Here is a 15619-nt window from a genome sequence, read left to right as displayed (position 1 = left end):
TTTAACCGCCAATAACTTATTATTATTGCAAATTTATCTTTGTAAATGTGTAGCTGCAGGTCTGTGCGCAGTTTCCCAACTTTTGTAATCTAGTTGTAATCTGATTACTTAGGAACTTGGAGGTGTAAATTGTCCTCTGATTCCAGATCCCCCAAAAATTGACTGAAGAAAAAAAAAAAAGTTCTGATGTGAGTTAATTTAGACAAAATGCCCTCCCCCCCATCTTCAAAGTCAACCCAAACTGATTGTGCAATACCCCGATGATTGTCCTTTGCAGCACAGATGTGACTCAAAGTTGCTTAATCCACTTCTGATTGTGGGAAAGTGTGAAGGCAATAAAATCCTGGATCCGGTCGATACAAACCCAAGAAACGTCTCTTCAAACTTCTGTCGTTTGAAGTAAACCCTGGTAAGTTTGTGACCCCCCCCCCCCATGTGTCAGAGTTGGAGTGACTATGCACGCTGATGTTGGAGGTCAAAGGGGTTCCCCGGTGGTTCCTCGTCCTCGTGCTTCCCGTCACCTCCTCCACGGCGCTCCGCTCATCCGGCGCTCTACTTTCCAGCCTTTTCAGAGGAATCTGTGCCCTTCCCACAGACACTCTGATGTTTAATTCATCGGCAGACGCCGGGGGGACGCTCACCACAACATTAAAAAAGACAAAAGGAGGACGGGAGCGGGAGAAATGAGGAACTAAATGTTTGCTCTGCATTTGCTGGTGGCCAGAGAGTAATGAACAGGAGAAACGCTGAGGAGCGGATGACAAAAACATCCCATTTCTTTGTGTTTTGACCGGCTTCGGGGGGAGACGGGGGCAGCGGGGATGTTTCTGGACACCTCGGCGTGCTCCCTCTTAATCAGAGGTTGATTAAGCGCATTTTCAGAAGCATGGATTAGGGAGCTCCCCTCGGACGGCGCTAAATTGGTGCGATGGGAAGGAAGGCAGTGTTGAGCACCACTGAGGGAAACTTTGATGTGCCAGTCAGAGAATCTGGCATGCATGCTTTGCCGTTATTGACCCTCCTATCCCTGATTTCAGACCGATCCCCCGGTGCAGAGCGAGGCGGAGGAGGTGAGGGCAGATTCGGCTTTTGAAGGATCTCAAGACTTGTGTCTGAATATGGGTTTTAGGTGGCTGTTACTCTGAAATTTACCAGGAGGCTCGGTTCTGATGGCCGGTGTTGGTTCGAAACACTTTTCAGGCCTCGGGTCATTCAGACTTTTTTTTTTTGTCCAAGGTTGCAGCGGCACACCTACCTTGGCGGCCTGTTATTATCTCAGATGACTTTCCCGTCAGCAAATTATTAAAAAAGGACTCAAAAACATGAAAGGACTGGTTTGTTTTGGTGACTAAAGTGACACCAGCGCCTCCCTGAGGAACCCACCAATCATGAGAGGACACGACACCAACATAGTCACAAACTACTCTTCACATACAAGGCCTTTAAAAAGTCCAGATCAACTGGTGTCGGTTCGTTTGTTGTGAACTGGACTCTTGGATGTGTGGGGGGGGGGGGGGGGGTGATCAATCTGTACGACACATCTGCATTTCACCTTTGTAGTGTTCACTACGACACATCTGTAGAAAACAAAGTGTATTTTCTCTTTACGGGTTCGCTGAGCGGTCTACGGTCTAGATATTTCCTGCGGGTCACCTGTGTGGCCCAACAAGGTTTGACCTTTTTTTTTATCTGCAGACCCCCCGTGTCCACCTGTGAGGACAGGTGGGACTAAGCTACATTCCCCCGGTTTTCAAACCTTTGTTGCTCTTCAGACTTGTCTTCATTTCTTCTCCGCCTCTCTTTGGACCAAGTCTGCTGTGGTCACTCTGAAGTGAACCGCACCGGAGTTCATCTGCAGGTGGACCCTTTTCTCCCAGAGTTCACCTGGTTGAGTTCAGGTGCACGTTCACACCTGCAGAACCAAAAGGACCATCAGAAGAAGCCGTTTCGGGATCAGACTCCCCTCCTCCCCCCGTGAACACGGCGTTCCTCCGTTTTTACTGCTCATGTTGAGTCAACAGGTAATGCAGAGAACAGAGAGCGCAACGACCCCCCTGCCCCTGGATGCACTGCGAGTACCATTTATGGGTTTCTGGTTAATAACGGTCCTCTGCTTTTTGTGCTGGTTTGAAACCCGTCACTGGAGGCATTATTCATGTGGCACTGGTGGCAGCGCTATTAAGGTAATGACTCAGGCTGTTAATGTGATCCAGCGTCAGACACAAAGGGATCTCTCAGCCTGAGCAGCAGACAGGAGACCTCCAAGCCCCCGCAAAAGCACCGATGCCTCGTGTCGTTGCTGATTTATTTTGCCCTTGAACCTGGGAGCGATAGGACTTTGTGGGATGACCTTAAAAGAAGAGAGGGAAGGAAGGCGGATTCTCCAAACTACTGAGAGCCGTGCCGAACAGCTAAAGGCTTTTACAGAAAGTGCTGTAATCTAAAATGTGCCATTTCTCACACATGGCGCGGCTCTGGGATGGACCCATCAGATAGCCTGAGATTAATCTGACTTGACCTGTGAGCCCCGGCCGCCGTCCCCCCACCCCCCACCCTGATCTGCCTCCTGCTCTACCGGCCCTGAGAGGAATCTGCAATGGATTCCACAAAGATAGAAATCATTTTGAGTTCAGCCGAGGCGCCCGCGGCGATAAGGCGTTGGACTCGCAAATTTCCTAATGTAAGATAAAGATTCATGCCATCCTGAACTGTCACCCGCTGTCAGACGGCACGTTGGCGTTTTTAGTTGCACGGGTTGGTCAGTCCACAAACACGACTCCATGGCCACCGTCCACAGGAGACGCCGTCCTCGGACCTCAGAGCGGTTCCTGCCGTCATTAATGTCTGCCTACTTCCTGTTCACTTCGGGCTGGGCTGGTCTGCTTCTCAATGGGGGGGGGATTATTCTCCCTGTGGAGATTAAATCCAAATTTAAGAATCTTCTGTCATATGGACACTCCCCTAGCCCGGACTAAAAACAGTAGAAACCATTTAAAAGGACTCAAATGTGAGCTGGACTCTGCCGCGCCGTCCATAAATAGCCCGCCATCTGTTTCACGCTTTCGCCGCAGCCAAACGGCGAGCAGAGAACCCCTCAAACGGGTTTTGATGGAGGAACAAAGGAGGAGCGCAGTGCTGGAACTGAACCTTCTGCTGGACCAGACAGCAGCTCGGCGTGTGCGCTCTCAAAGTCCTTCCCCGGGCGTGTAAGGGAGCGCCACTCGCAGCGGAGTGGACCTGCCATCGATTGGGATGTGAAGTGGCTTAGGCGTAGCTCCGTGTGTCAATAGCTTCACCCTCTGCCTCAACCCCGAGATGAAACAGAGGCTTGTGGAAGCCAAGCTCCGCCTGTTTGAGTGATCTCTGTGGAAAAAGTTGCCTCAGAACGCCACACTTCCAGGCTGAGTCCACAGCAAATTAGAATGCAGGCAGCGGCGCCGTGGATTCAGACGGCGCTTTAATTGGCTTCATATCAGGGTTAGATAGCGCCATTGTTGACAGTTGATTAGGGGGGGGGAAATAAAAGAACAAGGTGACTTGATATTGTGGTGATAAGCAAAAATCCCAACTCGATCACATCAATACTTTCCTCATTTGCACGTCTGTGCCTCACCTTGCACCCAATGACGGCGGCGGCATCAGAGTCCGGCCTGTGGCGGGCGGAGCTGCACTTTGGAGCGTGCTCTGTCATAAATTTGTGTGCGGCGTCCACTCCCCTCCCATTTGCTCTCGACACAACGGTTGACCTGCAGAGCGCGCCGCACAACGCCGCACATTTCTGCAGCGTTGATTGTGGCTAATTCACAGCATGTCACATCACGGCTCTTCAAAATAAAGGTCACCTCTGAGCAGCACTTAATGGCTTTTTGTCTGTTTTGCAGGCAACCGTGCAGCAAACCCCCTCACCAGAATCGGAATCTCCTCCGTGAGGGGTTTGTGTGTTTTTATAAAAGGTCATTTCTGGAGTAACTAAAGATGTCTGTGAAGGCCTAAGAAGTCCTTTTAGACGGAAACATCCGGGCTTCCCTCCCAATCTTTACTCAGAGCAACTTTTTCTCTGGTTTGGACCGTGGTCATCAAAAAGCAGCACCTTCACTTTAGGCTGCTTTGAAAATAAAGTAGGCGGGGCCAGGGCAGGTTGGAAATGAGCGTCTTTGTTGGATCCAAGGATGAAAAAAATTGCTTAAAAAATGAGAGAAATTAGGAAAATGGAGGCGCGCGAATTCCAGCCCTTAAGTTGCGTTCACGCTGAAGGTGCGTCTGGGGCGTACGGACCCAATCAGAGGACCTGCAGCCTGTTTTAGGTTTAAATATTTGAGACTTGGGCCAAGATTTCACGTCACCCCGACCAATCAGGAACTCTGCTTAGTGTGATGTATTTATGACCTGATCAGTGGGTGGAGTCAAAAAACTAACATGGAGGAGAATCAGATTGAATTTTTTTTTAGTAATGTCATGCAATAAAAGGTTTTTGTGGGATTAATTGTTCAGGGCCTGCAATTAATTAATCAAATTAATCTATTTTAATTAATCTTTACTGTGAAAAGCCTCATTTGGAGATATTTTCCTTTGAATTCAAGACATTGTGGTTAGTAAAACATCAAATTTGAACATTTTCCTGATAACAGACTTCCAGCCTTTACCTGAACACCACTAAGGGGATTTTCTTTTCAATCTCCAACAATTAAAAAAGCCAAACACAAGAACCAAACATCTGGACCAGAGTCTCTAATTTAACACCTTAAATCAGTCGGAAAACTTTTCTGAGCAATCCAAAGCAATATTGACCACCAACGTCCATCGTACATACATTTGTTGACACACCTTATTCCACAGTTTATCGTCCAAACCGATCAGCCCATTAATTCATGATAACGCACACCTGGCCGGGCTTTATCCCTCACAGAAGAGGTAACAGCTGTGGCCTTGTGGGCTTGTTTGCCTTAGTTCAATGAAAAACGACAAAGTCGCACATAAAGAGTAGCGACGCGGCACAGCGCGTGGACATGGAGGTACACAAAAAGAAAGACGTACGGAGGCGTTTTCAGCCTGAGTCAGATAAAACATACTTTCAAGGTAAACAGTTGGACATTTGTTTTTTAAATATTTGAGAACACGACAATAGTCATAGATGATAAATGAGATTAACGCGATTAAAAAAAAAGTGCTAATTTGCCAGGAATTTAATTATTTAATTGATTCATGTTGACACTCATTCATTTATTTTTTTTATTGGTACTGAGACTGTGATAAAAGACATAAGCGAATAAACTTCGGCCATGTCGTACAAAGCCATGAGGCTGAAACCCTTTAACAGTAGCTCCTCCCACTCACTTTTGAAGCGTCACGTTTACGATTTTTGTCTCCAGCAGCAAACTGGAGAATTTGGCGCACAAACGGCGTTCGGTTTGAACGCGGTGTTAAACCTGCTGTTGTAAAAATGTATGAATAATCCATTTGATCAGCAAAAGCTTATGGTGATTTTTAAAAATGCACTGAAATAAAGATACATAGATTAAATAAAAAAACTGTGATTGTTTTTAAATTGAGGTTTGCTTCTGTCTCACAGATGTTTGTCCACTTTACTTTGCTGCGATGAAGACATGAAAACATGTCAGGCTTTTTTTCAGAACCACTCTTCAATCAGAAACGCATCAAAGTGGTAGATATCAGAGTTCATTGGGATTTCTCCTCTCAGATTGATTTATCAGTTTGTGGGCATTTTCAGGTTGTCGTCTCTGTTTAGCGATGAACTTTCATCCGTGTACATCCTGGTTTTTTTGGTTGAAAGCATCTTTGAAGCCTTAAATAGAAACCCACGTCTGCTCCACTCCTTTGTTTTGTCCGTTAAACAGAGCAACTCTTTGGGTTTTTATTCCCTGCATGAGTTCAGGTCTGGGAAAAATCCCAACCTCTCAGTTTTTCTGTTGTTTACCGAGTCGGGCTGGGATATTTATGGATCCCAAAGTGCAGAGACTCTGCTTTCATTAGAGTCCGCCCTGCGTGTTTTACATGTTTCCAGCTCCGAGACACTTAATTCAAATAAATGGGTCAGATTTTCATTAGGCTCTGGAGAAGCCTGATAAGCACCCATTCGTTTGAATCGGGCCTGAGACGCCTCCAAAGTATGCAGGGCAGGAAGTCTGGGATTAGAACCGCTGAACTGGAGGTTAATCACATTCCAAGCAGGTACAGATCTGGTAATTAAACATCTGTAACAGAGAGCAGTGACCCACGCAGACGGTGAAAGTCAAAATGATGATGAGGTTAGTAACTAAACTTTAGTTACTAAATAAATTAGTGCTGAAATAGTTAAAAAAAAACTCCATTTGTTGTAAGTTTTAAGCATACTTGTTTTGATTAATGAAACTTATGACAACACTTGGAAATATGGATCTTTAAATTGTCCCCTCCTCCCTCATGTACACAAAGTTATTAAAAAAAAGGGAGTGTAGCTTTCATTTACATTTTTCACCACATGCATTCAAGTTGTCATCACGCTAACAGCATGATGTGATCATAACATGATCACATCATAACATGATCACATCATGTTATGATGTGATCATGTTATGATGTGATCATCATAACATAATCACATCATAACATGATCATCATAACATGATCATCATAACATAATCATGTTATGATGATCATGTTATGATGATCACATCATAACATGGTCATCATAACATGATTATGTTATGATGATCATGTTATGATGATCACATCATAACATGGTCATCATAACATGATGGTCATGTTATGATGATCACATCATAACATGGTCATCATAACATGATTATGTTATGATGATCATGTTATGATCATCATAACATGCATTTTACACAAAAACATTCAAGGCTCTATAACCTTTAAATATACATATTTCTTTCAGATTAAGACTTTTAGAGATAGTACAGAAATCCATTTTAATTTGTTTGATTAATACGGGGAAAAATAAAAATGATTAGAATTTGCATTTATGAATGTAAAATTAATTTTAATAGTTTTTTATGCGAGTTGACGTTTTTACTATGAAAGCTAAGAATGATATTTAAATTTCAGAGTGAAGTCCGGGTGAATATGTTCTTTGATAAACCTTTCTTCCCAAAAAGTCTTTCAGTCCAATTCCAAAAAAGACGGTTAATTGTTTCTGGATGTTCTTTGCTAAATGTACAGTTAGGCTGGATTGCTTTGATGTATTTTATGCATTATTTTAAACTCCTTTCATCTTCTTACTCATCATACATGTTTGAGTCACACTCCAGCCTTTTCTCCAAATAATGTCAGGAACAAACCATCTCCAGTAGGTTTTAGCTAAAAAGCCGCTTTTTCCTTCACATCATTGTAATAAGCGACAAATTCTGCTCCTGAACACAAACAGGAAGTTGTCTGTGTTGAGCGAAACAACAGATGCAACTTTCTAAACTTGTTTTCTTTTGTTCGTGACCAATTTGGAAGATGTAAATTGTGTTCTTTCATGCGGTGTTTGGAGCTCCCTGGATCCACCTTTTAAAGAAGCACATTGAAGCCGTGTGCTCATTGTTGTGCTTCAGAGAGCGCCCCGCTTTTGTCATGTGGCGCCGCGCCGTGCCCAAACGCGCATGCTGATTGCAGGTTGAGCCCCGTGTTGACACCGGCTTTCTTTGTGCGAGCGTGTTATCTTCCTGCCCCACCGCTCGCCTCTCTCTCTCTCTCTCTCGCAACAGAAATCCCGCTTCCCGGCAAACATATTAGTCTCCATGGAAACTCGTTTTCACCCAAACTTTCCCCGGTGCCAAATGACCCCGCGCTGTTCCTTAGCTTGAAGCTGCTTTGTGTGGAAGTGTTTTCTTTTGGAGATTAAACGTCAGAAGGCAAATGGAGGTCCTGCTGGTTTTCATCGGCAGGTTATTGAATAAGAATATGTGCAAAATACCAACGTGCGCCGCTGTAGCACACAGTAGGAAAACACACTGATGTGCTTCTGTGCTTCGGGGATAACAAGAAGCCCGAGTTGCCGCACAGTTTTATCAGGTGGAAGCAGCATGTGCGGGTTATGTGATATTTTACAAAGAGAATAATCCCGGCTGTGCTCGACAGCACGCCTCACAGCAGAACACTTCCTCAAATTAGGTCTCCGTCATGGAAAAAAAGTAATGACCGCTTGGTTTAATGGAACCGTAACTGCTTTCCGTCTGTTTGGGGGGGGGGTTCCCCGTGCAATATTTACACTCGCTCCTCTCCTTAATGTCCACAGATAATTGCACCCGCAAAGGTCAGCCAAGAATCCCGCCGTAAGCGCCAAAGTGAAAGCTACGGGACTACAATTACGCGGAGAGTCGGACTGCGGAGAGAAGTGAATGACAGGTAGGAAATAATTCATACAATCACCTGCTGTATTATGAATAGCCACCTGTCGAGAGGACGAATCGCGGTCAGTTATCCCCAGAATTGCCCTTTTTTTTGTCACTTGTTAGTAATTGCCTTATTCTCTTGATAATATAATGAAATTAACCCAAACACATTTCCTCCTCCTGACATTCGTGAGGCAAGGTTGAAGTCGACACGGCTGCAGTCCCACAATTATATTTAGATGCTTTGACTCCGGCGCCGTTTGGCTCCTGCCGGCTGCCAATCATCAGTCAGGTTCTCCGTTTGTACCCAAAAACATACAGCGTTAAATCCCACTGCAAGGGCGCTCTTTTAAGAAATTCCGGATCACTCGCACGCGTTTTCTATTTGGGCTGCATCTGACCTTGCAGAGAGCAGACATAAAAGGCTGTCAGTCAAGCCGTCGTGCAATCTTTGTTTCCTGGTAGTTGTCATTCTCTGGAGGAGTCGAGCAACAACCGACTTAAAGCTTGTGATTCTGTGCTCCTGGCAAAACACTCGTCTGTCCTTCTGCCGAGCCTCGGGGTAAGGTGGAAAGAAGGTGAAAAGACGGAAGAAAAGGAAAGTTTGGCAGCGACGTTTGAGCGGCTGGAGAATGGAATCAAGGCCAGCAGATTGTTGTTTCTTCATCACTGCAGGGTCACGTTTCTGACCTCCCAGAGATTCCTCTTTTTAAACCTGAGTAAGACGAAGAGAAAAGAACATCTCATAGATGGACAGATAATATTATAGAATCCTATCTATGCACACATGCTTGGAAATATTTGGTTTGTTGATTTTTGTTTTGTTTTTTCCCCCTGGAGGTTATGAGAGGCGTAGAGAAGGACTCTTTACATTTAAAACACTTCAAAACTTAATGTAGTTTTTGTAAATAAATAGAAAAGTAAGCATAGAAACCCAACACACTTTCCCATATTTATTTTAGAATACAACATAGAAGAAATATAAGTTATGTTGAATTTTCTTGCTCTTTCTGACCCGTGATGTCTCCCACATGCGCTTCTGTCTGCACTAAATGACGCGTTCTAGTATTTTCTCCCTTATATTTTAATCTAATTAGTCCTGTTTTTCTCGTTGCCATGAGAAAATCGAATATTTGTCAATACGGTTTGTGTTATTTTATTCATACAGATGCAGCAAATACTTCCTTTCAAAGTTTATTTTCATGTTTAAAAGAAAATCAATCAAACATCGACTTTATTTGTGGATTGCGTTTTTGCACTTATACTACTTCTGAATTCCTTCACTACTGTCTGAATCTACAATTCCACAATCCAGTGCCTTAAAGATTTCCCAGAAGTCTCTGCGAGAAACCAGTTTGCATCAATGCTCACTAGTTTGACAGAATTAGACCACAAAGCATATTTCTGCCCCCCAAAAAATGCATTTAAATGTATTTTTTAATAAAGACTCAATATTTTTTAATGATCAGAACACACTGGAGTCATTACTAGTTGTGGGAAAACGCTCCTATTTATTAGATATTTACTTCATGAAAACGGTGACGTCATATTTGCCGTTTAAAAAAAAAAATGAAAAAGTAGTGAGCGTGGTGTTTTTAAAATATGAGGCTCTAGATCAGAAATGAACAACAGACGCAGCAGCCTGAACCATCAAAGAGGTGACGGACAGAAATGCATAAATAGATGCAGAAAGAACTGAGGCCAGACTCACCTTGTTGATGTTTTAAATTGGAAATAGTTATAGATTACCTCTATAGCTGTTAAAACTGTAGTTTAAAATGTTGTTTTCAGCTTCAGTTCCTGAAAAAATGTTTACAGTTTAAGCGGTTGGGCTTAAAACTATTAAAGGTTCGGATTCAGATTAATTGTTTTCTTTTCCACAAGAAAAAGTATACATTAAAAAACAGTACCAGACATCTTAAGCAAGGGGAAAAAAAGGGAGCAGCATAAAAAAGGTATTTTTCTGTAACGTACACACATTCAACAAAAGAGCAAAGTCTTCCTCCAAATGAGTTGCAGTGTTTAAACACCAAAAACATGGTTGAAAAAAAATCAATATGTGTATCTTTCTGTTACTTTTCTACACCAGTACAGTACTTAAAAATACGGAGCCCGTGTCCTGACATTAAGATATAAAAATATATCTTGTTCCCACAGATTAATATCTTGTTCCCACAGGTTATTATGTCGTTCGCACGAAATACTATTCCGTTCCCACAAGATACTATTCCATTCCCTCAAAATACTATTCCGTTCCCTCGAAATGATTAACTCGTGCGAACGCAATAATTATGTCGTTCGAACGCAATAATTATGTCGTTCGAACGCAATAATTATTCACGTCATAAGTCATACACGCGGATATGCTCTCTGTACGCCGGCAAAACTAAGCCGCTTTCAGCGGTAACTTCCGTGTCTCTGTGACCCACATTCGTTCAAAAAAGGAACATGAAAAACAAAAATGATCACTTTATTACTGTCTCAATGAATATAAGAAAAATATCAATAGATCTATGATAACTAGGCTGCTTTGTCATACGATAGCTCCTGCTAGGCTACTACTAGCTCCGCCGCAGAGCTCTCTGATCATGTATGCCGGCATTTGGGCAACTGGCTGGTCTGTTGTCAGACAGCTGATATTGTAGTTTAGGGCCGAATAGGAATAATAATATTCAGGACTTGTCTTTTATTAATTTTAGCAGTCAGTTGCTTTACATTCGAAGGCTATAAGGATACATGCTAACTGACTAGCCGATCATTGATCCTGTTATTAATTTACGTCATAGATTTACAGCAGATACCTTCACATTTCTGTCTGTGTGTGTCTCATTACATTGCATTGAAGACACGGACGATGTTTAGAGAACAGATTTATTTATTTTAAAAAGCACAGAAGCATCCATCGTATTCACGTTCATTCACATGATGATGATCTGGTGCCGCCCTCCGGTCATCTTGCTGCTAAAGCCGCTTCCTGCCGCTACTTCCGTGTCTCTGTGAGCATTCAACAGGGGTAAAAATAAAAGCAAGAATGGTCGATCTGTTATTGTCTCGATGGAAATCTGAAAAATATCATATTAAGCTGGCTGCTTCGCCTAAAGCACTTACCTTTAGCTCGTAGCATAACAACAATAGTAGTACGTCACGTTTCCCAGCATGCTTTGCTGCGAATCATTGGCCAATCACCGTGTCCCTGTGACCAAGGTCTAACAACAAGACCAATGATTGGCCATCATCAAAGTTAATAAAAGACAAGTTCTGAATATTTTTATTCCTATTCGACCCTAAACTACAATATCAGCTGTCTGACAACAGACCAGCCAGTTGCCCAAATGCCGGCATACATCAAAGAGCTCTGCGGCGGAGCTAGTAGTAGCCTAGCAGGAGCTATCGTGTGACAAAGCAGCCTAGTTATCATAAATCTTTTGATATTTTTCTTATATTCATTGAGACGGTAATAAAGTGATCATTTTTGTTTTTCATGTTCCTTTTTTGAACGAATATGGGTCACAGAGACACGGAAGTTACCGCTGAAAGCGGCTTAGTTTTGCCGGTGTACAGAGAGCATATCTGCGTGAATGACTTATGACGTGAATAATTACTGCCTTCGAACGGATAAATTATTGCGTTTGAACGACATAATTATTGCGTTCGCACAAGTTAATCATTTCGAGGGAACGGAATAGTATTTTGAGGGAACGCAGTAGTATCTTGAGGGAACGCAATAGTATCTTGTGGGAACAGAATAGTATTTCGTGCGAACGACATAATAACCTGTGGGAACAAGATATATTTTTATATCTTAATGTCAGGACACGGGCTCCGTATAAATACCAGTCATTATTTGTATATTTCTGGTAGTTCATCTTTGACCATTTCTTTGAATGTGATCAGGGATTTCCTCTCTTTTACAGATAATTTTCCAATCGTTCCATATGCGAACCCCGTGAATTGGAAGATCATTTTTCATTTTTGTTCTGAATTTTGGCAATTAGAAAACCTCAGGACCATTTAGGTTGTAGTTACTCGTTCTTTCTTGTTTTTTTATATGGCAGAAGGTTTTGATGAGCTTTGTACCTTTACTTCAGAATACTTAACTAATCCATTCAATTTGAATATTTTCAATTTACTGAGCAATGGATCTCTATAGTTACTGCCAGATATAATTCTTACTGCTTTTATTATACAATGAAAATTGGATTTGTTTATGACTTACATGGGTTTTCCCATGTTTCAATCCAGAAGTCCAGATGTGGAACAATCAATGACTTGTTTGGGAAAGACGGAGCTTTGCTGTCCAAAGACGTTTTGACTTTATGGAGAACTCCAATCGGTTTTGCTAATTTTGTTTTGATATTAGTAAAATGAGGTCTCCAAGTGATCCCTTCGTCAATGATGATGCCCAAAAATGGTCGTCCACAGCTTTCACTGACACTCAAAAGTTGACGGTATAAGCCGTTCCTTAAAGCTTTTGGTTGCTAAACAGAAACCAAGAGTAGCAACTTTTAGGAACAGTTTGATGTTTGAGCTTTAGTTCGCATTTAGCCAGTTTCCTTAGGAAGTACAGCCTAATAAAGTTGGGTGTCATCAGCATATTAATGAAAAAAATCACAGAAAAGTGGCACAGAGCAAAACACAATCTGCTGCTAAGAATTGAGATCTTTGTCAAAGTTAAACAGGCTCGTTTCATGTTATTAAAGGCTTTTACTTTGGTTTATGTCACATTTCTAAAGCTATTTTAGAGAAACGGTGGATGGAAGGACTGTGGGTGGGTAATGGGAGACGGTCCAACATACATTTGGAAGGTTCTGTACATCAGAATGAGCTGAGGGAGATGAAAAGGTGAGAAACAAGAGACCTTGGCATCGAACATCAGTTTCAGAAAATGCAGATATGAAACAGAAAGAGAAAAAAAAACATTTTCCATCAACAACAAAAATGAAGATTCATTTTAGTATAAACATTTTCGCTGCCAACGTCTAGTTCATTTAAAAAGAATCAACAGATGAGACCTATTGAGTCCATTATCAGCTTCAAAAACCCAAACTGAATTCTATTGAAACACCACTGATGTGTAAATGTTTTCCTTTTCTCATCAAGGCAGACTTTTAAAGGGGTATTTCTCTACCAGCTGACACAGAGGCACCTTTGTGCCCCCTCTGTGGACTCCCCCAGCCCTGTGCGCGCTGTTGACCGCTCTGTTTGTCCAGATTTCAGATGTTTGTCTGTCTGAGCACCAGCTGGTCAACTGATTCGGACCCTTCGCAGCACATCAAACATGGGAGCATTTCAGCGCTTGGCTCGGTTTCACATAAACAGATCAAGGCGAGCACGATGTTTTCATTCCAGTTGATGTGGAAATGTCACCACGCTTCAAAGACATCTTCTGTTTTATTCATGTGGATTATCCATTTAGGCCTTTGCTGCCCAAACCCACATAGATAGCTTTGTCCAAAAGCAAAACAGCCTTTATTGTTAGGGACAGAGGGTTGGATAACGGAAGACCTCGATGAAGGTTTTCTGTTCTCCAGCAAGACGTCCACACTGATCGCAGATCCAGAGTTAGCCATAGAACTGGAACCAGGGTAGGACCTGGACCACTAAAGGCCGTGTCCCACTGCCGCTATGGACATTCTACGCATTTTGCACGGATGAAAACTGGTCAGACGTGAATATACGGGGAAAAAGTGAAAAAAGTTGTCGACTTCGACTACGTGAGATTTTCACAGATGTATCATGAATGAACCACGTTAAAACCACAGCAAAACCACACAAGGAACATGGAAATCAACGTGGAACATGAACAGTGTGTGATTATTGTGCTGTTTATATGAAATTCATTAGCGCTTCCTGCAACAATTACGTAATTTAAACGTGATTCATACCATGGTCCAGGTGAAATCTCGATTCTGATTGGCTGCTGGTTGTACATTAAAAAGTGATATACCACAGTGATAACCGCACGGTGAAAAAAGAAGTTCCGGTCACCTAGCTTAAATGTTTTGTATCACTGCGCCGGCTTCTCTAAAACAACCTTTTGCTTCATCATTTGGACAAAAACAAGCGGTAAGAGGAGAACGTTCTCTCTGAACTGATGCTTTATTCAACCCATCGGAAAGTTCAGCATATATATATATCGCCGAATCTTGACTGCAGTGGAGGTGAGGCGCGACGCGGACTATTTGTTACGTAGTGCGCGCCGCACTACGTAACAAATAGTCCGCTTTTTGTTAGAAAAGCAATCCAAATCGGAAAAAAACAAGAATTAAGGACTAAAAACTGGTTAATATGTATTGCTTTGCAAGTGACCATGGTATAAGCGGGTTAATGGCCTTCGAAGTGTGCATTATTACTTTTTAATGCGCTTTGTGCTTCCACGGCGTGCGTTAAAAAGTAATAATGCACACTTCGTCGGCCATTAACCCTGATATTTGCGCCCTATACGCGATATAAGTTATTTTTTTCTTATTTTAAGCATTTATTTCACAAAAAGATTAGACTTTTCTTTTTAGCATTAATAAAAGTTATTAACCATTGTTGACCTTGTTCAAACTTTACTTCCACCATCAAAAACTAAGTTCAGAGATTTAACTAAAATGTTTTAAATGTTGAGATTTTAAAAATGTTCAGCTTCATTTCAATTTTTTGCTTCATTTATCCCATCTTTACCATCGTCATCTTTTTGTTGTCTGTGTCTTTATTAGAATATAAACTATAAAACAACAATCCTAAAAAAAGATTCAGAAGCCGCTTTGAGCTGCAGTTTTTAACTTGTTTCATTCCAGATTGACTCAAAAATTCCCCCTTATCTTTCCCCTTATGTTTGTGTCATGTTTTAGTGTAAATATTTGCATTTTTCTGTGTCGTTGGGTTAGTACTTGGCTGCCGCACAGGGTTGATCGCTACCTAACACCATACGTTCTACATTTTATTCTACCTTTTGCAATAAAGATCTTACTGAGTAGCTTAATGTTATATTTTTACCTGCAGTTTTCCTCAGAAAAAAAAGATTTCCTCTGCATGAGTGAATAGACCAGAACCTGTTTTCTGTGTCATGGTTCCACCTCGGCTCTGAACGACAACACAAAACGTTTTTTCGATTTGAGATTTTTATCTATTTTTTTGAATCCCCAAAAATGAGAAATTTGGAAGGAATCCCTTCACTGCAAACCTAAGCCAGTTTGATCAACAAGCCAACAAACTTTGACTAATTGGACCAAAGAAGCACCACCAGCTGAGCCAGTTGGTAAATCAAAGTCCTGCCAACAGAAATGAAAAAT

At 42.1% G+C, this 15619-nt stretch overlaps 1 long non-coding RNA gene across 1 annotated transcript in view; it reads left to right on the top strand.

Annotated features, from left to right (window-relative positions):
* Positions 1-15619, top strand: part of LOC105354499 — a 280743-nt gene that overhangs the window by 208925 nt on the left and 56199 nt on the right. The window contains exon 6 of the long non-coding RNA XR_002873627.1: positions 8243-8352. This is a non-coding gene — a long non-coding RNA (uncharacterized LOC105354499). The remainder of the gene's footprint in view (positions 1-8242; positions 8353-15619) is intronic.

Source organism: Oryzias latipes, chromosome 8, assembly GCF_002234675.1.
Source record: "Oryzias latipes chromosome 8, ASM223467v1".
Lineage (NCBI taxonomy): Eukaryota > Metazoa > Chordata > Actinopteri > Beloniformes > Adrianichthyidae > Oryzias > Oryzias latipes.
Note: the sequence above shows the minus strand (reverse complement) of the source record. Positions and strands in the feature narration are given on the sequence as shown.